Below are 24433 nucleotides of genomic sequence, written 5' to 3' on the forward strand. Positions count from 1 at the left end.
GGGAGCCTCCCCTTCTCCCCATTGAGGAGCTGTGTTCACAGAGATGTCCCTTATGGTCATCTCCCCTTTCTGCAAGCCTTTCCACTGAACCCCAAGACCAGGGCTTTGGGGATCCAGCATCCCCATGAATCCACATAGCCATTTGCTTATCCTGGGTCTTGAATGGTCTAAGACTGGAGTGTCTGCTCCTTTTTTTTTTTTTTTAAGATTTTATTTATTTATTCATGAGAGACACAGAGAGAGAGGCAGAGACATAGGCAGAGGGAGAAGCAGGCTCCCCATGGGGAGTCTGATGCAGGACTCGATCCTAGGACCCTGGGATCACAACCTGAGCCAAAGGCAGATTCTCAACCACTGAGCCACCCAGGCATCCCACTGCTCCCTTTTTAAAAGTAACTCTACCCCCAATGTGCAGCTACAACTCACCACCCCAACTAAGCCAACCAGGCACCCCTCTGTTACTTTTCAAGTTGCAAATCCTTAGTCCTTTCCCCAGCCCATTGGCTGGGTCTCTCTCTGTTCTGCATCCCCATTTCACCCCTATCAAAAACAAACCAACAAACAAACAGCACAGACTGGTTTCTCTGCATTTTTCTTTCCTGTAGAACACTCCATGGCTCATTTGGAAGCTCTGGTGGGCAGTTCAGAGTCTAGGAATTAGTTTACCTTTTCTGGGGCTGGGAAGACTCAGTCTTTCATTATCCAGAGGCAGATACCAGGCATTTCCTGATAGTATCTGCTAACATTCACCAAGTATGCTGTCTACTTTATGGAGGCATTTCATCCTTTCCTCCACCTAGTGAGGTGAGAGGTGTGATGTCCTCAGTCTTACAGAAAGGAGTAGAGAGGTTAGGAAGAAATGTGGCCAAATCAGTAGAATTTGATGGAAAATTGGATAGAGGATGGAGGATGGGGATGGTCCAGGCTGACCCACAGATTCTACTTCAGTCAAAGGAGATACTATTAATGAGCTGCAGATCCAGGGGAAAAGCCTTAAGAAGACTTATCAGTAACTTTATGGGTTTTAACCTTCAGTATCATTCTCTCCATTTATATTTCCCTCATGCTGCATTCCCTACAAAACTGTACAAATCATTCATTCATAATTAACCAAACTCTAATATCACTGAAACCAGACCTAGGCAAAGGGATAGAACTTTGGCACCAACTGTTAAAAATGGATTATCCTGGGGGCACCTGGGTGGCTTAGTGGTTGCGTGTCTACCTTTGGCTCAGGTCGTGATCCTGGGGTCCTGGGATTGAGTCCTACATCGGGCTCCCTGCATGGAGCCTGCTTCTCCCTCTGCCTAAGTCTCTGCCTCACTCTCTGTGTCTCTTTTGAATAAATAAATAAAATCTTAAAAAAAAAAAACAGATTATCTCGACTTCATTCTTTCCAGGATTCTTTCACCATAACTACGAGTCAGTCTTTAAATCAGCTTTGGAAAGTGAAAGAGAAAAATCTATGAAGCTGGGCATGTGCTTCATGCCAGCCCAGGGGACTGGTTGTGCTAGGACCTGGTTTCAGGGACCCATTCTTGGACCAGCTCTATGGTCACTGGGTTTCCAGGTAAATAACCACATCTTGCCCTTTGTCACATATTGTTCTCACTCCACAGCTGAGCTGGGGCCGTGGTGTGACCATGAACCAAATACAGTGCAAAGTTACTTTTCAATAAAAGTCTTCAATCATTCACCTGAAAGGTATTTCTATAATTTACTTAATCAATCACTTGGGAGATAATAATCTGCCTCTTCTGTGCACGATACTGCTGTAATTTGGCAAAAAATAAAATAGAAGGAGGTATGGTGGACATTTTTTGACCCAAAAAGTGAAATACGATGTCTAACGAATGTGAGTGTACTCGTAGGAACACAAGTGGATGTGATATTTGAGATGAGAGCTGTCCTGGAGCATCTGGGAGGTGAGGCCACCACCTGTATGACATGAGAGGTCCCTGCACTCTGGGAGGGCATATTTGATTCACATTGTCCCAGGCCATGCTTGCTTATGAAGTCACCAGGGGTGGTGCTCACCACCAGGCCTACTCTGGTGCTTTCTAGTAGGACCCTCCCAGGGCTCCTCAAACCTGCCTCTTGGAGGGACGCTGATGGCTGGAACTTTGCTGTGCACTTCCCTGGGCCCTGGGAAGACTGCTTGGGGCCGACTTTTACCAGCATGCAACTCATGTGGTGCAGCTAGGTGACTGGGAAGACAGGTGGGGAGATAGGCTCTGACGTCCCAGTGTGGGCTGAGGCGGACCCCACAGCCAGGGCAGTGGTGGCCAGCAGGGTGGCCAGGGCTGAGTGGGTGGTAGTAATGGCAAAAACAACAGTCACCGATGCTCCCACTGTGTGGAGATGGGCGGTAGTCTTTCAGAGGAGAAGCAGAGGCCCAAGGTGGGAGGAGGTCTTAATGGAAGGCGGCTGGAGTCTCGAGCCTGCGCACTCCTTAACCCCTGCTTGGATGGGGGGTCGCCTAGCAGCAGTGCAGGGACACTTACAGATCACATGCAAATGGCACTGGCTTTAGCCCCTTGTGTTTAGTCTCTGTTGCTGTTGGGATGATGACCCTCACCGACAGCCTCGGGGCCCTTGGGCCCAGTGACACTGACCACAGCTGAGTCAGGGCCCCGTGGACAACTCAGGAGGCCATGCGGGAACAGTTGGACATGATGTGGTCCTGCCGCCCACAGGACCAGGCTGTTTCCTCAGTTTGGCCACAGGCCCAGATGCCCTGGCCTCAACCCGCAGGCCTCCCCTTGCTTCCCTGCCTCCCCTCTGCTGCGCTTCCCCTCCGGGAGCGTGCCTCTGCCAGGCAACACTGTGCGGTTACCATATTCCTCACTTGAGTTCATGTTGTTGCCTCTCAGCAACCTCCTGGGCATCCACCAGACTGCGGTGGGCCGTCCTCTAGCAGGTAAACTCCCCTGGCTCGCATCCCCCCCGTTTGGCTGCTCCTTCTATGTACTCTTTGACTTCCTCTCCCCACAGGACCAGATCAATCATCTTAAGCCTGTTTCAGGCTCTGCCATCACTGCACTCCCCAGTGAGCTAGGAAGGCCCCACCTTGCATCCCATGGTGCCCCCCTGACTCACTCCACACCACCCTCGTCTTCCAGTACCATCAGCTTGCTAGCAGCTCTTCCCTCTTACCTCAGGCCCTTTGCACAGGCTATTCCCCTCCTTTTCCCTGGAATCCTCACCATCCATATTCCAGGTTTCAGCTTTCATGTCATCTCCTCAGGAAGGTGTCTAGAAGAGGTTCCCAGCATTGTTTCATCACATCACTTAGCACAATTAGTTCTCCTTTCTTCTTTGTTCACTTCAGCTCTTCCCAGTTCCTCGTTGGACTGTGGGCACAATGAGGACAGAGTGGCATGGACGGATTCATTATGAGTCTTTGTCATTTCCATTTAGATGGTTTGTGGCCTGGGCCCAAATCCAGATATTTTCAGAATTGAAGAAAACTAGACTTGCTGTTGAAAGGAGGTAGTCTTTAACCCTTGAGCCTTCAAGCTGAACCTCTGGAGGAAATCCAAAGCAAGCCCCAGGCCAAGAATCAAGGGTACTTCCTTGATGTTGCAAGTGGCCTAGTGCCACTATTACCTGCCCAGGCCCACGCTGGAGAGGACAGACTGGGCCCAGGGGTCAGCCACTGCCTCTGCTTCTTTGTGTCTCCCACTGTCCCTCCTTCCCCGAGGCCTGGGCCTTCTGCAAAGCTGGAACTTGTGCTCTGGCTCATGGCCTTGTGGATTTCGTGTGCAGGGAATCTTCACCAGCTAAGGAAGGGTTTTTAGGAGTGAGAGGGGCACCCCAGATGGGTTATTAAAACAGACAAGCAAAGAAGCACAAAAGACAGAAATGCTCCCCTAAAAGCGAGACTGTGGACTTGGGTTGGGGGACCAGGGGTTATAGGCTCAGCTTAGCACTTTGAAGAGACCTCATGATGCTGGCAGCTTGAGTGCCAGACCCCACTTCATGTTCCTGGGCATAGTAGGCAGCAGGTTTAAACTCTGCAAAACCTGGACAACAGCTTCGCGCATTTTCCACAGAATTCTCAAGGCTGGCATCTTGATGGTGAAGAGCCAAAGCTCCAAAGAGAAAATCTTCCTGCTAGCTGAAAAGTCCCCTCCCAACCTCTCACCTGTTCTCACAGGGCTTCCTCCCGGGGTGTACAGGACTTCAATCTTGCTCCCAGGCCCAGGAGGAGCCTGCGGGAACGACGCTACCAGACTCACAGGGGCAGGAGCACTTGCTCAGTTACCGGGAACCAGGAGCCATGGGGCCAGCAATCCCACCATTCCACCTCAGAATGATTTCCTTGGGGCTTACTCAAGTCCATTCTTGGGAGGTAGAGGAGGAAAAGAAGAGAGGGTTGGCTCCGGTTCTGTTGGTGGGGGGAGATGGATCCCTCTCAGACATGCACATATCCATTCATCCCATTGGCCAGCGGCACAGGAAATGTGTCCGCATCATACACTCAGGGGCCATGGCCCACTTCTTGGTCCCACATCATAAGGTAAATACTTCCCACGTAAGGTAAGTGCTGGTCCAGCCTTGTTCATGACCCTTCTCCTCAGCAGAGCCCATCAGCCCTAGACAATGTTGGCCCTCCATCATATCCTTTCCCTCACCTTTTCTCCCCAGTGACTGGCCCTGCCTGCGCCCCCTTCTTCTAGGGCCCCATGTTCTCGGCAACTCACGCTCTTCTGGCTTCCCTGATGCCCCACCGTGTATCCAGATCCTCCCTGAGCCAAGTGTTTTGCATTTTCCCCCATCAAAACACAACAGTTCTCCTCCCTATTTCTGTTTGCTGTTGAGAAAGAGGCTTGATCACTGATTCCACTCCCTAGCTTTCTCTCGGAGCTAAGGGCAGACACAACTTAAAGTGCTCTCTGCCAGGGTGGTTTGAGTGATGACAGAGAGCTTCAAAGGGGACACTGCCCACACCTGTACCTCAGCATTGATTATCCATTTGTCCTCACCTCTAGGGTCTGTCACACAATTCAGAGATCAGTGTATAAGCAAGCAGCTTGCCATATTTGGCGCCATTTTCCTAGGGTTATTCCCATCTCTCTGTCTAGATTTAAAATTTTTTTTTAAATATTTTATTTATTTATTCATGAGAGACAGAGAGAGAAGCAGAGACACAGGCAGAGAGAGAAGCAGACTCCCTGCAGGGAGACCGATGCAGGACTTGATCCCAGGACCCTGGGATCACAACCTGAGCAAAAGGCAGACACTCAACCACTGAGCCACCCAAGTGTCCCTAGATTTTAAATTCTAAACCCACTTTGTCCTTGCACAGGGCTGACATGTTGGTTAAGTGTCAGGAATGACTCTCTAATGCACATGAGGTCAGGTAGGGAAAACTCATAAATAAAGTCAGTAAGGGAGGACCCATAAAATGCTTGGCATTCTGAGTTGGGAAGACTGTACAGGGTCTATTTCAGCTCCCTCATCCTATAGTCGAGAAAGCTGAGTTCAGAGAAGCACGAGCATAGAAAACGGTGATCTGTTTATTCCCTCAAGAACAGATATTTATTCAATGTCTAATCCAATTGCTTATATAGGAATATAAAGCTGAACCAGTCATAGGCCTTGCTTTCCAGCAACTTAGGATTTGATGTGTGAGGGAGATAAGATGTGAGTGAACATCAATAACTTTCTCTGTGGTAAGAAGTTGTGAGACCATGGCAAGGCTAAGTGGACTATACTCAATACTAAAAATGAATAGGGTGAACTTCAAATGCTGTACGTGGCCAAGAAGGAAAGCACTGCGGGCAGGTGGCAGTACAGAGGGAATTTGTAGGCCTGTGCCAAACATCTAACCACAGCTGGATGGTGAAGCCAGTCCCATGCCCTACTCTGGGCTTGGTTAGTGAAAGCTCACAAACTTGACCGAGCCCATGTTGATGAGGAGTGTACTGTGTGTCCTGTCATGACTAAGACAGAGACCCAGAGAAGAGCCAAAAGAGCAAATGCACCACATTGCCACCTTGGAAACTTCCAGCTCAGCCTGACTTTAGAGAAGATAGCAGCTTAACTAAAAAAACTAGAAAAGGAAAATATCTTTGTTTCTTTTAATATTCTCTCTCGTCCCTGAGTAATTATTACTATATGCCAATTGTAAGTTGGGTTCTTCTCCCCTTCTTATTCATATTAAATTAATGTACACAAAATGTGCCAGACTGATACATGTCACATTTAAAGGCCCAGTCTAGCTCTCAAAAGATGAAAATTACCTTGTACTTGGTGCTTCTCAGAGACTTGCCTGGATGATCTGATAGAAAAAGGCAACCAGCCAGGAGCAGTCATGACTTATTCCATTATTGTACCTGGTGCTGCTGGGATGGTGAAGGAAGTGGAAGCCACAGCCCTTGCCTGCAAAGGGATGACTAGGTAAGGGACAGGAAATGTTCATGCTTGAATCATGCAGAGAAAACTGTACCCCTAAGTGCAGGATAGTATGGTCTGCACCTCACTCGTGCGTGCACTCGTGTGCATGCGCACGCACACACACACACACACACACACACAAGCCCTGAGAACAGAGTTGTGTTCTGTCGCCTGACAGCTCTCCCCCCCACCCCCACCTCACTCAGCTTTTCATCCATCCTGAAAACTTTTCCTCTGTCTTGGCTGCCCTGCCACCTGACCTGTCTCTTGTCCCTCCCTGAACCTTCTTGCTCTCTGTGATGACCTTTCTCTTCTGAACTTTCAATCCAATCCAAATCTTCTTCCCAAATCTGTGAACAACAGCGATTTTAGGCAAGAACCAATCCCCCTCTTCTTTGCTCTCAGTTCTTTGCTTCCTGATTCCTGCCCTGTGCTACCCATTTGCTTTTCCATTTCTGGCCATTCTGGCTTCATTGGCTTTAGATTTCCATGTAATTTCCCACTATGATCCTTCACCTGGCTTATACCTCTGGCTTTAGGCTTAAAGTCATACACATTGCCTCTCAGAGAAACAGTCTAGTCCATTCCTACTCTTGTTAACCCCGCTGGCCAGGCCAGACCCAAATATCCCACCTCTGCTTCCAGAGTAATGTGATTGATTACGTATGTATCTGTTTCTCCCACTGGATTTTAAGTTCCTTGAGGACGAAGACATTATTTACTTGCTTTTGAATTCCATTTGAGGCACACTATAGGATCATTAAAATGGAAAGAGTGTGTCAAATACAGGAAATGTTGAGGAAGAATTCAAGGCATCACATGTCCCATAGGAATACAGAAGGAGGGAGGGGCTGTTGTGGGCTGAGTCAGTAGGGGAAACTGAACCCCAAACTGAACACAGACATAATTGTACGCCCTAGAAACAGGAAAGTGCTAGTTACTCTGATGAAGCCTATCTTTTAATTCCTTCCAGGGCCCTGAATCCATCACTGAACTCTGTTACCTTTTCTTAACCCAGATGGGATGACTACTGCCTGAAATATCAAGAAGTGCTGTCCAGAATGTCATGAGAAGCATGGAGCAGCCAACATGAAGTCATGGACTAACAACCTTCCTGCATGTTAGGGCCGGGAGTTTGGGAGGCCTTCTTCTGTTTACTTGGACCAAAGGAAACTTGGAGCTCTGCTGGGCCCCAGAGTAGCTCCAGAATCAGAAGTGTTCATCATTCCTTTGAGCACAGATCCAGGGAGTGTTTGACCATGAGTTCTCCCTAGAGTCAACTCTTCAGCCAAGTGTGAACAGTCCTTGTATAATCCTGGCCAATGCTCAAGGGCACTGTTAGGTTTTTCCAAAGAAGTATCCTGGGCCTTTACATGGGTTTCTCCATCTCTTGCTTCCTTTCCTGCTATCGTGTGATTGGAATACTGCTGTCCTTAAGGCTGTGTCCCTTTGGTACCATGAGCTCAATACTGTTGCCTGTCCTCCTGGCCTTGGCCCCATCCAATGCTCTTGGCTGAGAGATCAGTGGACAGCACTGCAGCATCAGCCTGCACTGAGGTTTTTCCTAAGATCCTCCTCTAAGCTGTTCCGCACAAGCACAGGAGTTGTGTGTACAGCTCGTGCTCCATTATTAGTTCTCTGAAGGGCACTATTTGGATCCACCTCACACTGATGGAAAACCCAACCTCTAAGGGATTGGTTTGTTCTAGCAATCTTTTCAAGATGCGTTTTGAGAGCCTGTCCTCTCTTAATCTTTCCTGTCCTTTTGGCCACTCATTCTTACCTCCTCACCCTCCCAGCTGCTGTGGGCTCCAGATGTTCCAGAGATGCTGCCAGGGGTGACTTGCTATGCACCATGAGGCTGTGCAAGCATGGAGAAACTTGGCCAAGCTAACAAGATGGTACCCAAGAGAAAGAGTGTCTTGAACCCCTAACCCTCTTCAGCATAAGCTTTATCCCTTTGAAGATGTTTGTGTCCTGAGGATTTCACTGACTTCTTAGGCTTCACACAGACACATTTTTAGCCCAAGCAACTGCATAGTGTTCAGTGGTCTTATTCACGATCAGCTTATAAGTTATCACAAAAACCTTCTTCTGGTTTCCCTGGCTCATGGAAAGCCTTGGTAAACTCTGTGCAAAACTAATTTGGTCATATCACAGCATATTAATATGTATGTTCGGACTCAGGGAACCAAAAATCCAAGTCATAAAATGGTCACTCATCCTTTTGAGTTCCCAAATCCAAAAGAAGGCCTCGAGTCTCAGAATATACAGAAAGAAACAATGGAAGGAACAAATGCACAAACAAATAAAAGAAAATATTCTAAGATTCAAGAAAGCTTCTGTTTCTTCCACCTATTGATGCACATCTATGTAAATGCCTTCTCTCCTTGCCTGATCCAATCTCATGTCCAACAACAGATAGATGGTAGATGGATAAACTGATCCAAAGGAAATAATCGTTCTGCATCACTCTCCTTAAAGTGACTCACCACATCGTGAAGGAGAGCCTAGCTTTACCACACACAGAGAATGGCCTGGAATTTGCACCATCTCTGTTAATAAAATCACCAACTATCACCTTGTGTAAATCATAGGACACATCAGTCCCTTGGCAAATGTTTCCAAGTGTCATCAATGTGGCATCAGGACTGCTGATATTTTTAAACCAATCCAGGCTTGGTCGCCTTGAAGAATGCTATTGGCCATTCTTTTTTCTTTTAAGATTTTATTTATTTATAAGAGACAGAGAGAGCGAGAGAGAGAAGCAGAGACACAGGCAGAGGGAGAAGCAAGCTCCATGCAGGGAGCCTGATGTGGGACTTGATCCCGGGACTCCAGGGTCACACCCTGGGCTGAAGGCAGGCACTCAACTGCTGAGCCACCCAGGAATCCCCTGCAGGGCCATTCTGGCCCTTCCTCTCCAGTCTGGTCGGAGCCAGGATACCACTTGCCATTCTGGTTTGGTGGGGCTCAGCTGATGCTCTGCTCCCTCTTGCTTCCATGCTGTCTTCTAGCCTCAGAGAGGGGCTCCCCTGAGTATCAGCTTTATGCCATTTGCACATGGCAGGGCCTGGAAATCTTGACAAGTGCTTTCTATAAACCACCGTGAGGGAGGACAAAAAAACCAACAATAAATAATGTCTTCGAGTCAGCCATTAACCTCTGCTGGCGCTACCTCCGTGTCCACTGTCACATGTTAAAAGTGTCACCTAGAATCCCTGATGGGACCACGTAGGCTTCTGTGGTGTTCCTTCCCTCGCAGCCGTCCTGGTGCACGCTCCTCCCTTACAGCCCACCTGTCCTGCTCCATGTGGCCAGGCCTGTTTCTTTCAGAACCACCCTAAGCAAAGTGGACTTTATTCTTATTACTGTTCCCATGAAAGTTTCCAAATCCTGTATTTTCCTTCGGTCTTTGCTGTAAGCCACACATTTGCTATTTGGCAATGCACTGCTTTGCCAGCTGGCCTTCAGGTCAGACCTCATTGTTCTGAATTTTTTAAATCTCTGGACTGGGTTTGTCTTGGGAAACTTCCCCACAACAACCACCCCCACCCCCTCCCCACCAAAGGCCCCAGGGCACAGCCCACCAGAGGAGTGACTGCAAAGGTGAATAGGCTATTTCCTAGGCCTGGGCCTCCTTCTACCAGCCCTTGTTGTTGCTTAGCTAAACTCTTAAGACTGATTGTGACATTCTCTCTCTGTGGCCTTGACCTGAATGGCCATGGCAGTGAATGCACACCAGACACTCGCTTGCAAGTGGTGGTAGCAATGTGTTACTCTTCATGAGGCCTGCCTCTTTGGCGAGCTGAGGAGCACTGGCCAAACCAAACTTAGACCTCATCTGCAGCTTCCAGTCAAAACCACAACTCCATTCCAGAGTATAATGTCATTATTTAGCTTCTGGGCTTTCTCTAGCTCTAGAGTCTATCTTGAAACATAAAGAGAGAAAGGAGTGGGGCTACCTCATGCCTCTCTGGAATGCCACTCACTTCTTCATATGCTTTCTCAGACTCTGGGCTCAAAGTCCCCAAAGCATTTCTCCTCTTATTTTTTTAATTGTGCATCATGCAGTATTTGGTCACCCAGCAGGAGCCTGGCCCCTGATCACCTCCACTGGGAGCCTACTACTCTAGGGGTGGCAGATACATCCATGGGTGAGTGGCAGAGTGTGAGCAGAGCACTGTGGGCCCCTGAGGAGGAGGGTGAGAATGTCTTCACAAAGGTGGTGACCATCAATGTGGGTCTTAAAGCAGGACTCAGCGTTTAACAATGAGAAGTCTGTGGTGGTCCTGCTAGAAGGAGGGTGGGAGGGCACGTGGCCCCATGGGCTCTAACACACATTGGCATGTGCAGCTTATGTGTGATGGGCCTGGCCAATAGTGAGGAAATCTGAGGCCACTAACAAGTCCCCATATGCATGCTAAGGAATTTAGACATTATCCCAGGATGATCAAGAGTTACTGAAGGTGTGTAACAGAGCAGGATGTGAAGTATGGATCAGAAAGCCCAAGACTGGGTCAGGGAGACAAGTCATGATGGTCCTAGTCAGAGACAGTGGGGACGCTGGCTTTGAAGCAACTAGGACACAGAGGAAGATGACATTTCTGTGACAGGGCCCACCAAATCCAGACACCTGGTGAATACAGGGAGAGAAAATGAGGAAGGCATTGGGACTCACACTGAGATTTTGAACTTGAGAGACTAGAATCAGGAGTCAAGGCAGGATGAGGACAGGAGTACGGCAGTGATGGGCAGAAGGCAGACTCTGGTGGCTTCTGGAATGGGAGGAAGAAGAGGCAGCAAGTATAGATGAGTCCTTTATGAAGTTTAATAATGAAGAGAAGGGCTAGAGACTCTGAGCACTGAGGATTTTTCTAAAATAGGGGAAAGAGCATTTTATAAGGAGAGGGGAAGAGACGGCAGGGAAGGGAGGTTGTAGTGTGTGGTAGAGCTGCCATTTATTGCATGGATCCTAGGGGTGGGCCTCGACCACACATTGAACACGCATATGGCACTTCAGCCTCCCATCAAGCCAGTGAGGTAGATGAAATGATGCCCATTTTCCAAGTAAAGACGTGACCAATCAGTGAATGCCCCCAGGAGGGGGTCGGAGGGGCTGGGGACTGGCTGAGCAGGGGAAGCAGAGAGGATGGTGTGGTGGGGGAGGTCCTTGGGGGCGAGGAATGATTGACTACCTTTTAGATTTGGGACTTGGTGCAGTGCTGGCTGGTGACAAAGACCAGATGCAAGGACCTGGGCTCAATGGCTCGCTTCCACGAGCATTAGTTACCTAGTATGAGCCAGCTGCAAAGGCTTCTGCTGCGGGTGACAGTGACACAGACACTTCTCTCTCTGCTTTCCCTCCTCTCCTCAGACCTCCCTGAACCTCATATCCACAAGTATGTGTTTCCCACAGAGCACAGTGTGTGTGCAAGAAACACCCCGTGTGCCCATTGCCTTTACTTTTCACCACGGTGGCTGAGAGAGCCCGCTGTGCTTCCTGTCTGCCTGGCTTTCTGAAGTGTTTATGAACTTCAGAGAACTACAGCCCACATCTTGCCTCAAAGATTTCTTCTTTGTTCTCTCTCCCAGTCACCAAACTGAACGCTAAGCTGATGTTTAAATTTATCTGTGGTAATGAGGGATGGGGACAGCTCTGCATAATTAAAATCTGAAGAAAAGCCAAAGCTCATCTTAGCCAAAATTGGTGCATCCTTCCCACCAAATCTCTAGGCCCGTGTTGCTAACAAATCACAACCTGACTAATCTGAGTTTCCCCAGTTCTTCGTGTGGTGTGTCTGCCCTTGTATAATTGGTTGTGACTGAGTATTTCAGGCAGTGTGAGACACCGGAACCTACCTCCTGGGTCCAGCGGGCAGCTGGTGGGGAGGTGGCCATCTTCACAGACCACAGTAAAGTATGTGCACCTCCTGCTCACGTGGCTTTTCTGCTAATGCTGAACAAACATGCCCTCAGTCTACAACCAACTTTTGATGGACTTATCGAATGAATGAATGAATGAATGAATGAAAAGTTTCTAAGCCACCTATAAATGAAATTTCTGGATTTGAAATTTTATTTATAGGTGTGAAAGACAATCACTATCAAGATTTCGATGAAGTTGTGGGAGCCCACTGCTCTCAAGCTTCTTCCCCTTTATAACTGAATAATCAAAGACCCAAACATCATCCAATATATGAGATGGAATTTACTTGGAGTTATAAAATTATAACTTAGGTTTTTCTTTTTAACCCCTCCCAAGTACACAAGTATAGAATGGGAATAATATGATGTCAAATATTAATATGAATATATTAATATATTAAATTAATAATATATAATATGTTAAATTAATAATAAAAATAATATTATGTCAAATCATATTTGTCAAAAATATTTGTCAAATCATATGTAAATATACATATGTATATGAGCAATTCAGTTTATCCATAGGAAAATTAAGCCCAATGAGGATCAAAGACTTGTCTAAAGTCTTGGTTAAAGATTGTCCAGAACCAAAAAAAAAAAAAAGATTGTCCAGAACCAAAATTCATTCAAAGAATCATAAATTTATTTATTTATTTTTGAGAGAGGTGAGGGGGGAGATAGAAACTCCATCTCACAACCCTGAGATCATGACCTGAGCTGAAACAAGAGTCAGATGCTTAACCAACTGAGCCACCCAGGGGCCCTCAAAGAAGGTTTATTACAGAGGAGCTTCATGGAAACTAGTTGAAAGAGGTTTAGTGGGAACTTGTAGAAACTGGCAAGACATTGGTTAATTTCTCTGACTCTACTTCCATGGGCCTTCTGGACTCCTCTCTCTGCTTCCAGGAGCCTCCTTTTTGTCTTCTGAAGATTGGCATCTCTACTATCCCCTGACCATCCCAAAAGCCAGAGTTTCTTCCATGTCTCCACGACCTTCCAGCTAGGCTCCTCCAGCTTACTGACCAGCAGGGGTCTCTTGGCCCACCTTGGTTCAGAGGCCTGTCTCTGGCCCATGGCCCTGGTAGTGAGTGAGGTATCCCCTGTGGAGCTGACAAAGGCTGATTGTCTAAGAGTGGGGAAGGGTTGGCTGCACAGGAGTGGCCACACTAGCATTCCCAGAAAAGTTCAGGCAGGTCTAACTCGAGACTAGCATTTGGTTGATCGATGACCAGAAAGTTTGGGAACTCAGATACGACTTCCATGGAAGGTTTGGAGTGCTCCAAAGGTGAGTAATCACAAGCAAGAAGGAGATGATAGCCTTGCTCCTTCCTTCCCTGGTCAGGTATCATCCAAAGGTACATGACTGATACATTTTAAGAATAACCCAGAGATAATTCAGAACACAGCCAGAAAAAAAAGTGACAGTGATTGGTCAAAAGGATTCAAAATTATGTCACAGGAGAAATGACTGGAGGGACTTAGTACTTGTAGCCTGGAAGAAGAAAGATTTAAAAGCGATGCAATTCTTTTGTTCAAATATTTGAAGGGCTGGCTTCAGATTCTAGAGCATTCTGTTTGTGTATGTTTGCAGAGGTCCAGAACTAGTACCAATGGGTAAAAATTAAAAGGAGATAGATTTTGGCTTAAAATTAGGGTCAACATTCTACCCTTTAGTTTTCTAGAAATAGGCTGTTCTGTCATGTTCAGGAAGAGATGGGACGATTACTTGTAGGGAAAGCTGTAGAAAGCTCTTAAAATGAATTAAGACACATCCTAAGTTTATCCCAGTGCTGGAATTCTATGACCTGCTGCAGGTACAACCAGTTGGCTGAATTGATTGCTGTCACATGGGCAAAAGCCACTGTGTGTAGTCATTTGGATTGGAGGTATCAGCTGATGCCAAGTGGCCGTAGCCCTGGGGAACAGCATGTTGCCCTGTTCTCCCTTTGGATTCTTTCTATTCTGGGCCTTTTCAGGTCTGTTTGAGACAAGTCTCCTTCAACTGAGATGCTCTGAGTCATTCATGCCTCCCCGCCCCCTGCAGGGTGACCATCTGCTGGAGTGGTCAGTGGGGCTGCCACTTGCCCACGGAGCACACAAGATACGAAATCGACATCAAGAGGAGTGCTTCGGACATAGCTCATTGGGTTGCAGAGATCAGAAGCCTGTTCGAAGTAGCTCAGGTGTTAGAAAGAATAAGGGAAAAGTATATAGGTGTGCATTTCCAGGATATAAACAGGTTTGCAGAAACCCAAGAAAAGCTGAGCACCAGGACTCAGGAAGGGCAGAGCTGAAAGACAATGTGCCTTCTGCTGCAAGAGTTCACCGCCTTTATGCTGGCACAGCACCGATCTTCATATGACAAAGTGGCTCTGCTTCTCGGGGCTGCTTACTCTTTCCCCAGTGTCTCTTCACTCCAAATCCTTGAGAGACTTCTGGTTGCTGACCAGTTGATAAGTTGGCTGGTTGAATCTATCCATCACCGAACTAATAAACTGTAGCCTGCAGGGGCTGGTTATCCAGGGCTGTCTATAGAGCAAGCTAAGCTGGGGGCTTAGGAAATTGGACCCGGTCATCCAATGCAGAGATAAAGGGTCCTGAACAACCTGACATAGCATGCACTCAACCCCTCTATGCTAATGTAGAGTTTATATTATGTAGGGTTTTTTTTAAAGATTTTATTTATTTATTCATGAGACACAGAAAGAGAGAGAGAGAGAAAGAGAGAGAGAGAGGCAGAGACACAGGCAGAGGGAGAAGCAGGCTCCTCACAGGGAACCCTATGTGGGACTAGATCGGGACTCCAGGATCACGCCCTGGGCCGAAGGCAGGTGCTAAACTGCTGAGCCACCCAGGGATCCCCAGTATATTATGTAGTTTTAACTTCTCTCCTCTTCCTCCATGGTACCTTTCTCTGCATCTCTACAAAGCAATATTGCTCCTAATTGATTGAACAATCCTCAAATACTAGATCATTGTGCCTGCCAGGCCAGGTGCCTGTATACAATTCCAAAGAGTTTAGGCGAGGAGACTGAAAATCCAGCCTTGATTACTCCTTCTAATTAACTCATCCATTAGCACATTTAACAGATAATTATCAAGTGCTTAATTATCAGCATAGCTCTCTACTGGAAACAAATAGGTATAATCTATGGTTTATATCTTCAGGCAGCTTGCACTCTATCTGGGAAACCAAGAGGTACGCCCTTAAGCAAATACATACAATTTCAGGTAATTTCTATGATCTCAGAATTATGTGGGTTTAGCCAGCATTGTGTTAAAACAAACCTGGTCCAACTAATCCAGCACAACATGCCATGTAAGCGCAATCCAGTATTTTCATTCAGCATTGACAGAATCGCTGTCTTTCTGCAGCACTTAGCTAGAGAAATGTAAAGTCTTCTGCAATTTATTACAATTTATTATTTATTAATTGAGTCCAATTAATCAACATACACAGCAAAGATGGAGCCCCCAAAAAGATAGTGTACAACTATCTTTGCTGAGCAAAGACAGCCTCTTCCCATGTTCTCCATGCTGCCTGCTGTTTCTAAGGAATGATCTTATCATACTTGTCGTCTAGGACAGGACTCAGTGTGAGTCTGAGATAATCATTGACCACAAGACACGGAAGCTTCAGGACCAAACTTAACACAGACCCTCAGAACTGTGGAGAAAAGCAGCTCTTGGGTAGAATATTTCTTTTAAAAAAATTTTTTATTTATTTATTCATAGAGACATACAGAGAAAGGCAGAGACATAGGCAGAGAGAGAAGCAGGATCCCCACGGAGAGCCCAATTCTGAACTCGATCCTGGGACATGGGGACCATGCCCTTAGCAAAAGGCAGACACTCAAAAAAATAATAATAATAAAGGTAGATACTCAACCACTGACCCATGCAGGCTTCACTTAGGTAGAATATTTCTAACTGAAAAAGTTATAGATATATTTTGCCATTTCCATTGGGTTCCTTATTTGTATTTTTAAAAATGGGATTGTGAAGGACACTTGTCCTGGTCCCTTGGAATAGGACTCCTGGTGTCCCTACTTCTAGTCCATCCCTCCCTCCCCTGGCCTTGGATGGCCAACTCAAGCACCATGCCTGGCCTCTGCCTTTTCCAAAGTGCCCACTTACTAAGTGGCATCCTCCTCCCCCTGCCCCCAGCTCATAGTCAATCAACAAGCACTAGTTAAAGCCTGCTCTGAGTAGGGCTGAGGCTGAGTGTCATGGGATACCCCAAAACATGGCAGCCTGCCCTCCAGGAGCTTGAAGGAGAGAAATAGGACATAGAATATCTCAAACCCAAAGCAAACTCAAGCTGGAATTGGGATTGTTATTACATGGAACATCTTAACTTAAGGGAGAATTGATGTCTTTCAAAGAAGAAAAATGTAGGAGATTTAGGTAAGGATGTGGGCAGTGGATCTGAATGTACAATTCATACTAGAGGAAACTCAAACCTGAGGTCACAGTCACATGAAAATAAAAGGAATAGCAATTAAGACAATAGTAAGATCCCTGTTTGCATCCATCAGATTGGGAAAAACTACTGAAATTAAATAATGCCACTTGTTATTGAAGATTGAAGAAATAGGAACTTTTTTAAAATTTTATTTTTAAGCCATCTCTATACCCAATGCGGGGCTCGAACTCGCAGCCTGAGATCAAGAGAGTCTTGTGCTCTACTGACTGAGCCAGCCAGTGTCCCAAGAAATAGGAACTTCCATGAAATGGGTGCAAATACTCCAGAGAGCAATCTGGCAACATTTAGTGAGTTCCATAACTGGGCTAATAACCCAGATACATTCTGATTATAATAGAATATGTTCAAAGACATTTGTCCCATCCAGTATTATTTGCGGTAGTGATGAGTGGAGGCAGTATACGTTTCCAGCACAGGGAGGGTTGATACGGACATTTGATGCAGCAATTAGAATAATAACACGGATGTACATTCAGCATAGTTGGATCTTAATAAGATAGTACTGATTAACAATAGTAAGAAGCAGATTGAGATATACATCATAGTGTCATTTACATAAATCCAAATTCAAAACAGTTTTATAAATTGATCATGTCCCCAACAGCTAAAAAAGTCCCCAATACAGGGTAGACCCTCAATAAGTTGTTGTTGTCATTATTAAATATATATACTAAATGACACTCTACACTTTTCAATGATATAAACAAAATGAGATCTATAACAATATTTATGTAAATTGAGGATACATGAGCATAAACACAAAAAATCACATATGTTTTAAGGCATACACAAATCTAAAAACATATTTAAGGGCATGATTCTTCTGATTGTAGTCATTTGATATTAGAATGGAAATCCCTGGAGTGAAGCAAAATTAATTCATAAATCTCTGTTGTACCCAAGGTCAAATACCCTCATGAACACTCACTCTCTATGTTCTGGTTTTATATTCACCAAGCAGCATGCTGAAGTCTGAGAGTTTCTTGGATACCTAGTTGACAGAAAAGGCAGAGGGGGGGCTTTCCCAAAAGCAACTACATGAATATTTCATTTACTAGAAAATGTCTGAGCAGCTCTGAGCAACATAAATTCATGTATTGGCATCAGTCTTTTGTGATTTGAGTTATAAAAATCAGTATCCCAAAGCTTAGATGTTTCCTGAGTCCTCTATTTCCCTAAAGCAATAGTTAAATATAGGTTTGGGTTCAATTTTGTATGTTTGTTTGGAAGCAATACTTCATAGGTAGTTCTGTTTACTTCCAAGTGCTCCACCTCAGAGGCACATCATGTCTGATTGAAGCATGAAGAGTGAAGAAACATGATGTTTGGGATTTGATGTAAAATATTTCAGCAAAGATAAAAACACAACTTTTTTTTTTAAAAAAAGGAAATATATATAAAAAAAAAAAAGGAAATATAAATGCTGCAAAATCTCAATTGAATCTGTCGAATCTTGTTGGTTATATATGGGGGACTCAGAGTATCCTACATGTGTTTATGAAATTTTTAGAAAGAGAGAGACAGGAGAGAGAGAGAGAGAGAGGAGTCTTGTTGCCTAATCAGACTGGCAACCTCCCATCTTCTGACTCGTCCTTTCCAATCCAGGCAGTTGCTACATTAGTTCATGCTTACCATTTGGTATTCATATTCATCTTCATTTTTTAACCCCTAGAGATTTCTTTTACTTTCTTGGAATTTAGATGATTAACTTAAAAGATATTATAGGTTTTCAGCACTGCTAGGTGTTTTGTAGTAGGAGAGATTTCAGAGAATGTAATCCACCCTAGTTTTAGAAATTGAGGATTTTAGCTGTGCTTTCAAAATAGCTTTGTTTTTTTAACATACAGGGAGGCAGTCTATATGGTGGGTATCTTCTTATCAAATACCATCTTATAAGTACATGTGGGGTTTTTTCAAGTTAACTTATTTCTTTACGTCATCTCTACATCCAACGTGGGTACCAATGAGATTCAACAGATTCAATCAATGTGGGGCTCGAACTCATGACCCCAAGATGAAGAGCTGCATGCTCTTCTGACTGAGTCAGCCAAGTGCCCCCAAGTGTGTATTACAAATGAATGATAGTAACCCTTGTCCTCACTCTTAGAAAAAAAAACCCAAAAATTTATTTCCTACATTAATAATCTTTACATAAATGGTTAACACAGTGATTTTCTTTTTTGGCATTACCATGTATTTTGTTTTAATTTTACCTCAAGAGCAGTGAGTACATAGCACTTAGCTAAGTGAGGATGACTGCATCATCTTAACCTGCATTGAGTCTAAGAGGTTACAAAGTATTTTCTCATTTTATCCTCACAACATTACAACATATCAGGTATTGCCATCCTGTAGTTACAGATGGAAAGACTAAAGCCCAGGGAAATGAGGGAATACAGCAAGATTCACACACTAAATACCAAGGCCAGGAATGGAATCCGCAGGTTTCCAGAACCCCAAAGCATTTGTCCTCCAAATAGCCAGGCTGTCTTCTCGGAATGATTATTAGTGTATTCATTTGCAAAGTCTAAAGCAGCTAAGCCATAATAGGAAAAAAATAAAGGATACCGATAACTTCAAAATCCAAAGAGGGTAACGGACCCTCCTGTTTTAGACCAAACTAATAAAAATAAAAGTCAGAGTGGGTGGTGGAAAAAAACAAATCCCTTTCTTCAGGTTTAGGGTGACTGTCAGATATCTATACCCTCTTCCATGAATTTAGGAAAATATACTGCAAACTGCACACATATTCTTCAGACAGATGTAATCGCTCTTAATGGGCACTCCTCTGCAACTGGCTGGCCGGTCTTTCCCTGCTCTGTCATTTTCATCCAAACATTTAAATCTGGGTCTGGGTAGATATTCATGGCTGGGTCAAAAAGACAGCTTTGGTATGAACTATTTATACTTAAATGGCCTCTGTGTTTGTCTGTGTAGTTTTGCCAAGCATTTTAATAGTTTTCATTGAGTTTTCTTTATTCTTTTCTGGGAAAAAAGTGATTCAGGGTGGGAATGGGAGGAGCACAGGGCATGAAATGCTTCTGCCTTCCCTAAAGACCTTGGACTCCCATAGTAGATACAGAAGGAAACCTTGAGCTCTGACTTGCAAATAATTGGGGTTATTTTTCTGGTACTTCACCACTGTTATTCTTTGCCTTTTGGACTGTGATTTAAATTCCAGTTCAGTCCTCGTTTAGTGAAATAATGAAAGTATTCTATTGGAAGGAAATAATTCCTGGTTGGCAACAAGGTGATATGGAGGCAATGTAACTCCATTTGCTAACTGATTTTTAAATAGCTCATTTATTTGAATAAATTTTGCTCAATATCTTAAAAGATCTTTACTTTTATCATTAGAAAGCAAAATATAAACTATTTCCAAAAAAGAAAGTACATGAAATATATATATAAAAAAATACAATCCTACCTTCTACTTACTCCAAATAAAAAGTTTATTAAGTGTATTCCCTTCTAGTTTTCTCTATGTGTTTTTATTTCTTCTCAAAATGTGGGTTTTATTTTATATATATATATATATATATATATACATATATACATATATATATAATACAATTTATATAAAAGTAAATTTTATATTTATTAGATAAAAATAAAATAAAATTACATATAATTTTTAGAACTTGCTTTTTATTTGTATGATGTAACAGGCATTTCTCTGTTATTGCCATTCTTGTGAAACACAATTTTTCTTTATGAAACGTAAATTTTTAAAAACTTCTTGTTATCCCAAAGTGCAGATGTGTCATAATTTACCGGACAAGTCACTTATTGTTTAATTTTTTCATTTATTTTTGTGTATATTAATAAAGTCATGATGTACATTTTACACTTATAAATGGGTTGTCAATGATTTGGATGGTATCTTTACCATAATTCCTAGAAAAGAAATCACTGAAGCAGGATGGGTACAATTTTAAGGCTCTCATTATGTATTTACATTTTCTTTTTCCAGAAACAAGTTATCACGTTCCACTTCCATAAGTTGTGCACAAGACAGTTTGGTGCTCTGGACTCTCCCATTCCTTGGTTTAATCCTTGCCTCCGCCACAGGAGTAAAGGAGCCTCAAGCTCTGTGGGCTCCAGGTAATGTGGCCTCGTACCTGGTGTCTGCCTTACTCCTAGCAGGATGGAAGTGGTTCAGCACCCTACCTGTGTCTCCCATATCTCCATCAACAGGAGCATGGTGGAACTGGAGAATTCTTTTCTTTTCTTTTCTTTTCTTTTCTTTTCTTTTCTTTTCTTTTCTTTTCTTTTCTTTTCTTTCTTTCCTTTCCTTTCCTTTCCTTTCCTTTTCTTTTCTTTTTTTTCTTCTCTTTTCTTTTCTTTTCAGATTTTACTCATTTATTTGAAAGAGAGCAAGTGAGCAAGAGAGAGCATGCGCAGCAGGGAAGGGCAGAGGAAGAGGGAGAATCAGACTTCCCACTGAGCAGGGAGCCAAATGTGAGGCTCTATCTCAGGACCCTGGGATCATGCATGACCTAAGCTAAAGGCAGATGCTTAACTGACTGAGCCACCCTGATGACCAAAACTGAAGAATTCTAAGTGCTCTGAAAAGATCCTCCCCAACCTCCCCAGTCAATAAACATTCCCTCAGGAGCCAGCCCTGCTGACCACAGGACCACTCTCATCCTCAACTCAGTTTTAAGATGCAAGAGAGGGCATGCTCTACTCCTTGCTTCATCCAGCTCTGCCTCTCATTTTGCAGGGAAGTTCCTCTCATCTCTGCCTGATTGTTCTGTGTGCCGAGATGAAGGCAGCTACTAAAGCTCCCAAGCTGAGTCCTCCTCTACCAAACCTTGGAAAGAGCAGTGGAAGGACAAAGATGTGTTGTAGAGGCCTTCCCTCTTGCTCCCATCCAGCAGGCTTATCCACACCCCTCCCCAGGTAACCGCTCCAGGTAAGAGATCCACGTAAGAGGCCTCGCATTTTGCTGAGGAGCATGATGCTGAGAAAAAACGACAACAACCCACGAAACTTTTTTTCCTTCCAAGATGAGAAGTTCAAGGTGGAGTAAGAAGAGGGAGAAAAGAGAGGGAGGAAACACCTAAGTACGATAATAAATGTGGGATGGTGTCGTTCTTATATGTAACTATTTTAAGGCTGCTGTCCAAACTGCAGGAAGAGAAGGGAGCACTTCTGATCCCATAGATCTTTCTCCGGCATTCTTGTTTACAGCAATACATGTGTATTATGTGAGGGCCTCGCTCAATACCAGCCTCCGTTAAGAATCAGCTTTCTGGGATCCTTTAATTAAAGTATCGAGACACAGGGTTAAGATGAAAGACTTAGCAGATATGTGGACTGTGCCCAGCACTGCTGGTGGTCTGCCTGGAACTAGTGGAGGCACAGGAGGGTTCTGTCCCAGCTTGTTTGTGGAGTCTGGCTCTAACATCTGCTTGAGGGTTTGGGGGACAGTGTCAGGGGAGCTGGAGAGCCTGGGTGGGAGCTCTGGGCTGAGCTCCTGGAGATTGAGCACCCCCATCCCCACCCTCCAAAAGTGTCTGTATATGGATGACTATGGAAATGCCCTGGATGTCCAGGAAGCATTGGGTGGGGGCTTCCCCAGGCTCAATCACACAGTACACTGCTGAGGTGGGTGCACCAGTTACTCAGCCCAGGTGTTCTCAGCCTCTGGATGGATGAGCTTTCCCAGGGCCCGTGCTGTTCTCAGGGTTTAGTCTGTTAACATTTATTTCTCTGAGCCTACTAGGCACAGGTTTCCATCATCAGGGCTCCTAAACTTGGATCATAGCCATGATCTTGGGACTAAAAACTCTAAGATATCTTCTTAAAAATATATTTATTTATTTATTTATTTGGGAGAAAGAGAGAGGAGGGAGAGACTGAGGGAGAGGGAGAGAGAGAATCTCAAGCAGACTCACGCTGGGTGTGAAGCCCAGATGCAAGGCTCTATCCCACCACCCTATCATGACCTGAGCCGTTGGCCATTTAACCCACTGAGTGACCCAGGTGCCCCAACCCTAAGATATCTTTTTATTTTTTAAAGATTTTATTTATTTATTCATGCGAGACACAGAGAGAGAGAGAGAGAGAGAGGCAGAGACACAGACAGAGAGAGAAGCAGGCTCCACATAGGGAGCCCAACGTGGGACTGGATCCCAGGACTCCAGGACCAGGCTCTGGGCCGAAGGTGGCGCTAAACTGCTGAGCCACCCAGGCTGCCCCTAAGATATCTTTTTAAAGAGAAATATATATGTCTATTTTATATATTCTTCTAACATATGCTTATATCCAAGCATGAATATAAATCTACCTCCTTTTGACAGGCTGGCTGGTGGTGGAGAATCCATTGGGCCCATATTCAGGGACCACCCCATCCATATTGCATGGTGTTCTTATCAGCCCACGCCCTGAGGATCTGTGGATACTAAGGAGTTGCCTAAATAGCAACGATCCAGTTTTCACAGGCTCTGACCACCTCCCACACCAACACACAGAATACAGGATTTTCACCCCTGAGAATATCTGTGGGCCCTGAGCGGCATTTCACAGGTGCCCTAACAGCCCTGCTATTGTTCTGCTGCCTCCCTACCCAACCCCACTGATGGTCAAGGTCTGTGCCCCACATTCCCCCAAGAGAACATCCAGGTCTTCCCTGAGTACCCTGACCCCCACATTAGTGGAGTTAACAGTCCTCTCCTGCTTTATGACTTCTTCTCCCTCAAAGTAGAACATTCTTCTCAGATGCTATGAGTCAACTCATAGAGCCCTTCCAGAAGACACTCTTGTCTAGGGACTGAACAGGAATCTACAAATGCTGAGTTAGAGACAATTCCCGGGACACATAGTACTGGTGGCCTCGCCGTTTCAGCTTCTCCCCCAGCTACCTGGTCTTCCTCCTCCTTCACCTGAAACCCCACACAAAATGATGCTCCCCGAAGCCATGCACGAGTCTGCCAGTCAGGTGTAGATTCTAGCTCACATCCAGATTAGGACCCAGGTGACATCCTTCATCTACAGACTAGTCAAAACATTTGAAAGGTGAGGATAAAAACAAGTAGATCCAAAGTGATGTTGAGGAGTAGAAATACTCTCCTGTGGCATCTTTTTTCCTGGAATTTGGGGACAGCTCCTCCTCAAAGATAAGCCTTCAGGGACTATTACTAGGCTAACTCTTTAGTTCTGTAAATCTGTGGATGTCGATGAATCCAGAATAATGAACTGCTACTCTGTGCAAAAATTATCAGCAAAGAGGAGTCCGCACTGTTCGTACAATGATCTAAGATCAGATGAGATCTTACTAAATTTAATCAGCCAGATGTGCAATGAAAAATTTTTTTTAATTATGAAAGAGTTCTATGAGCTATCTGATTGGCTCATGCCCCTGGGAAGAGGAGAGGTCCTTTCCAGGCCTGGCCCTGGGTTTCCTGGAAAGAACTTGACCTCTGGGCTCTAATCTTGGTGCTCCCCTTATACTCCTTAAGTACTCCTGGGTAATTCACTTCACTTCTCTGGATTGTTTGTGATAAGGATTGGAGATTTAATGGGCACCCAGTAAATGGTAGCTCTTGAGGCTGTCATTTAGTCTGGGAATATTTTTTGAAGAGGAACAAGATGAGCCATATGCTTATC

The 24433-nt window shown here is 44.8% G+C and overlaps 1 long non-coding RNA gene across 1 annotated transcript; it reads left to right on the forward strand.

The window, feature by feature from the left end:
- Positions 1-2083: 2083 nt before the first annotated feature.
- Positions 2084-9206, forward strand: LOC119871605. Its single transcript, XR_005357525.1, has 3 exons — positions 2084-2219; positions 6270-6405; positions 7421-9206. It is a non-coding gene; the product is annotated as an uncharacterized LOC119871605 (long non-coding RNA).
- The last annotated feature ends 15227 nt before the right edge of the window (positions 9207-24433 follow it).

The sequence above is a fragment of the Canis lupus genome, chromosome 4 (genome assembly GCF_011100685.1).
Source record: "Canis lupus familiaris isolate Mischka breed German Shepherd chromosome 4, alternate assembly UU_Cfam_GSD_1.0, whole genome shotgun sequence".
NCBI lineage: Eukaryota > Metazoa > Chordata > Mammalia > Carnivora > Canidae > Canis > Canis lupus.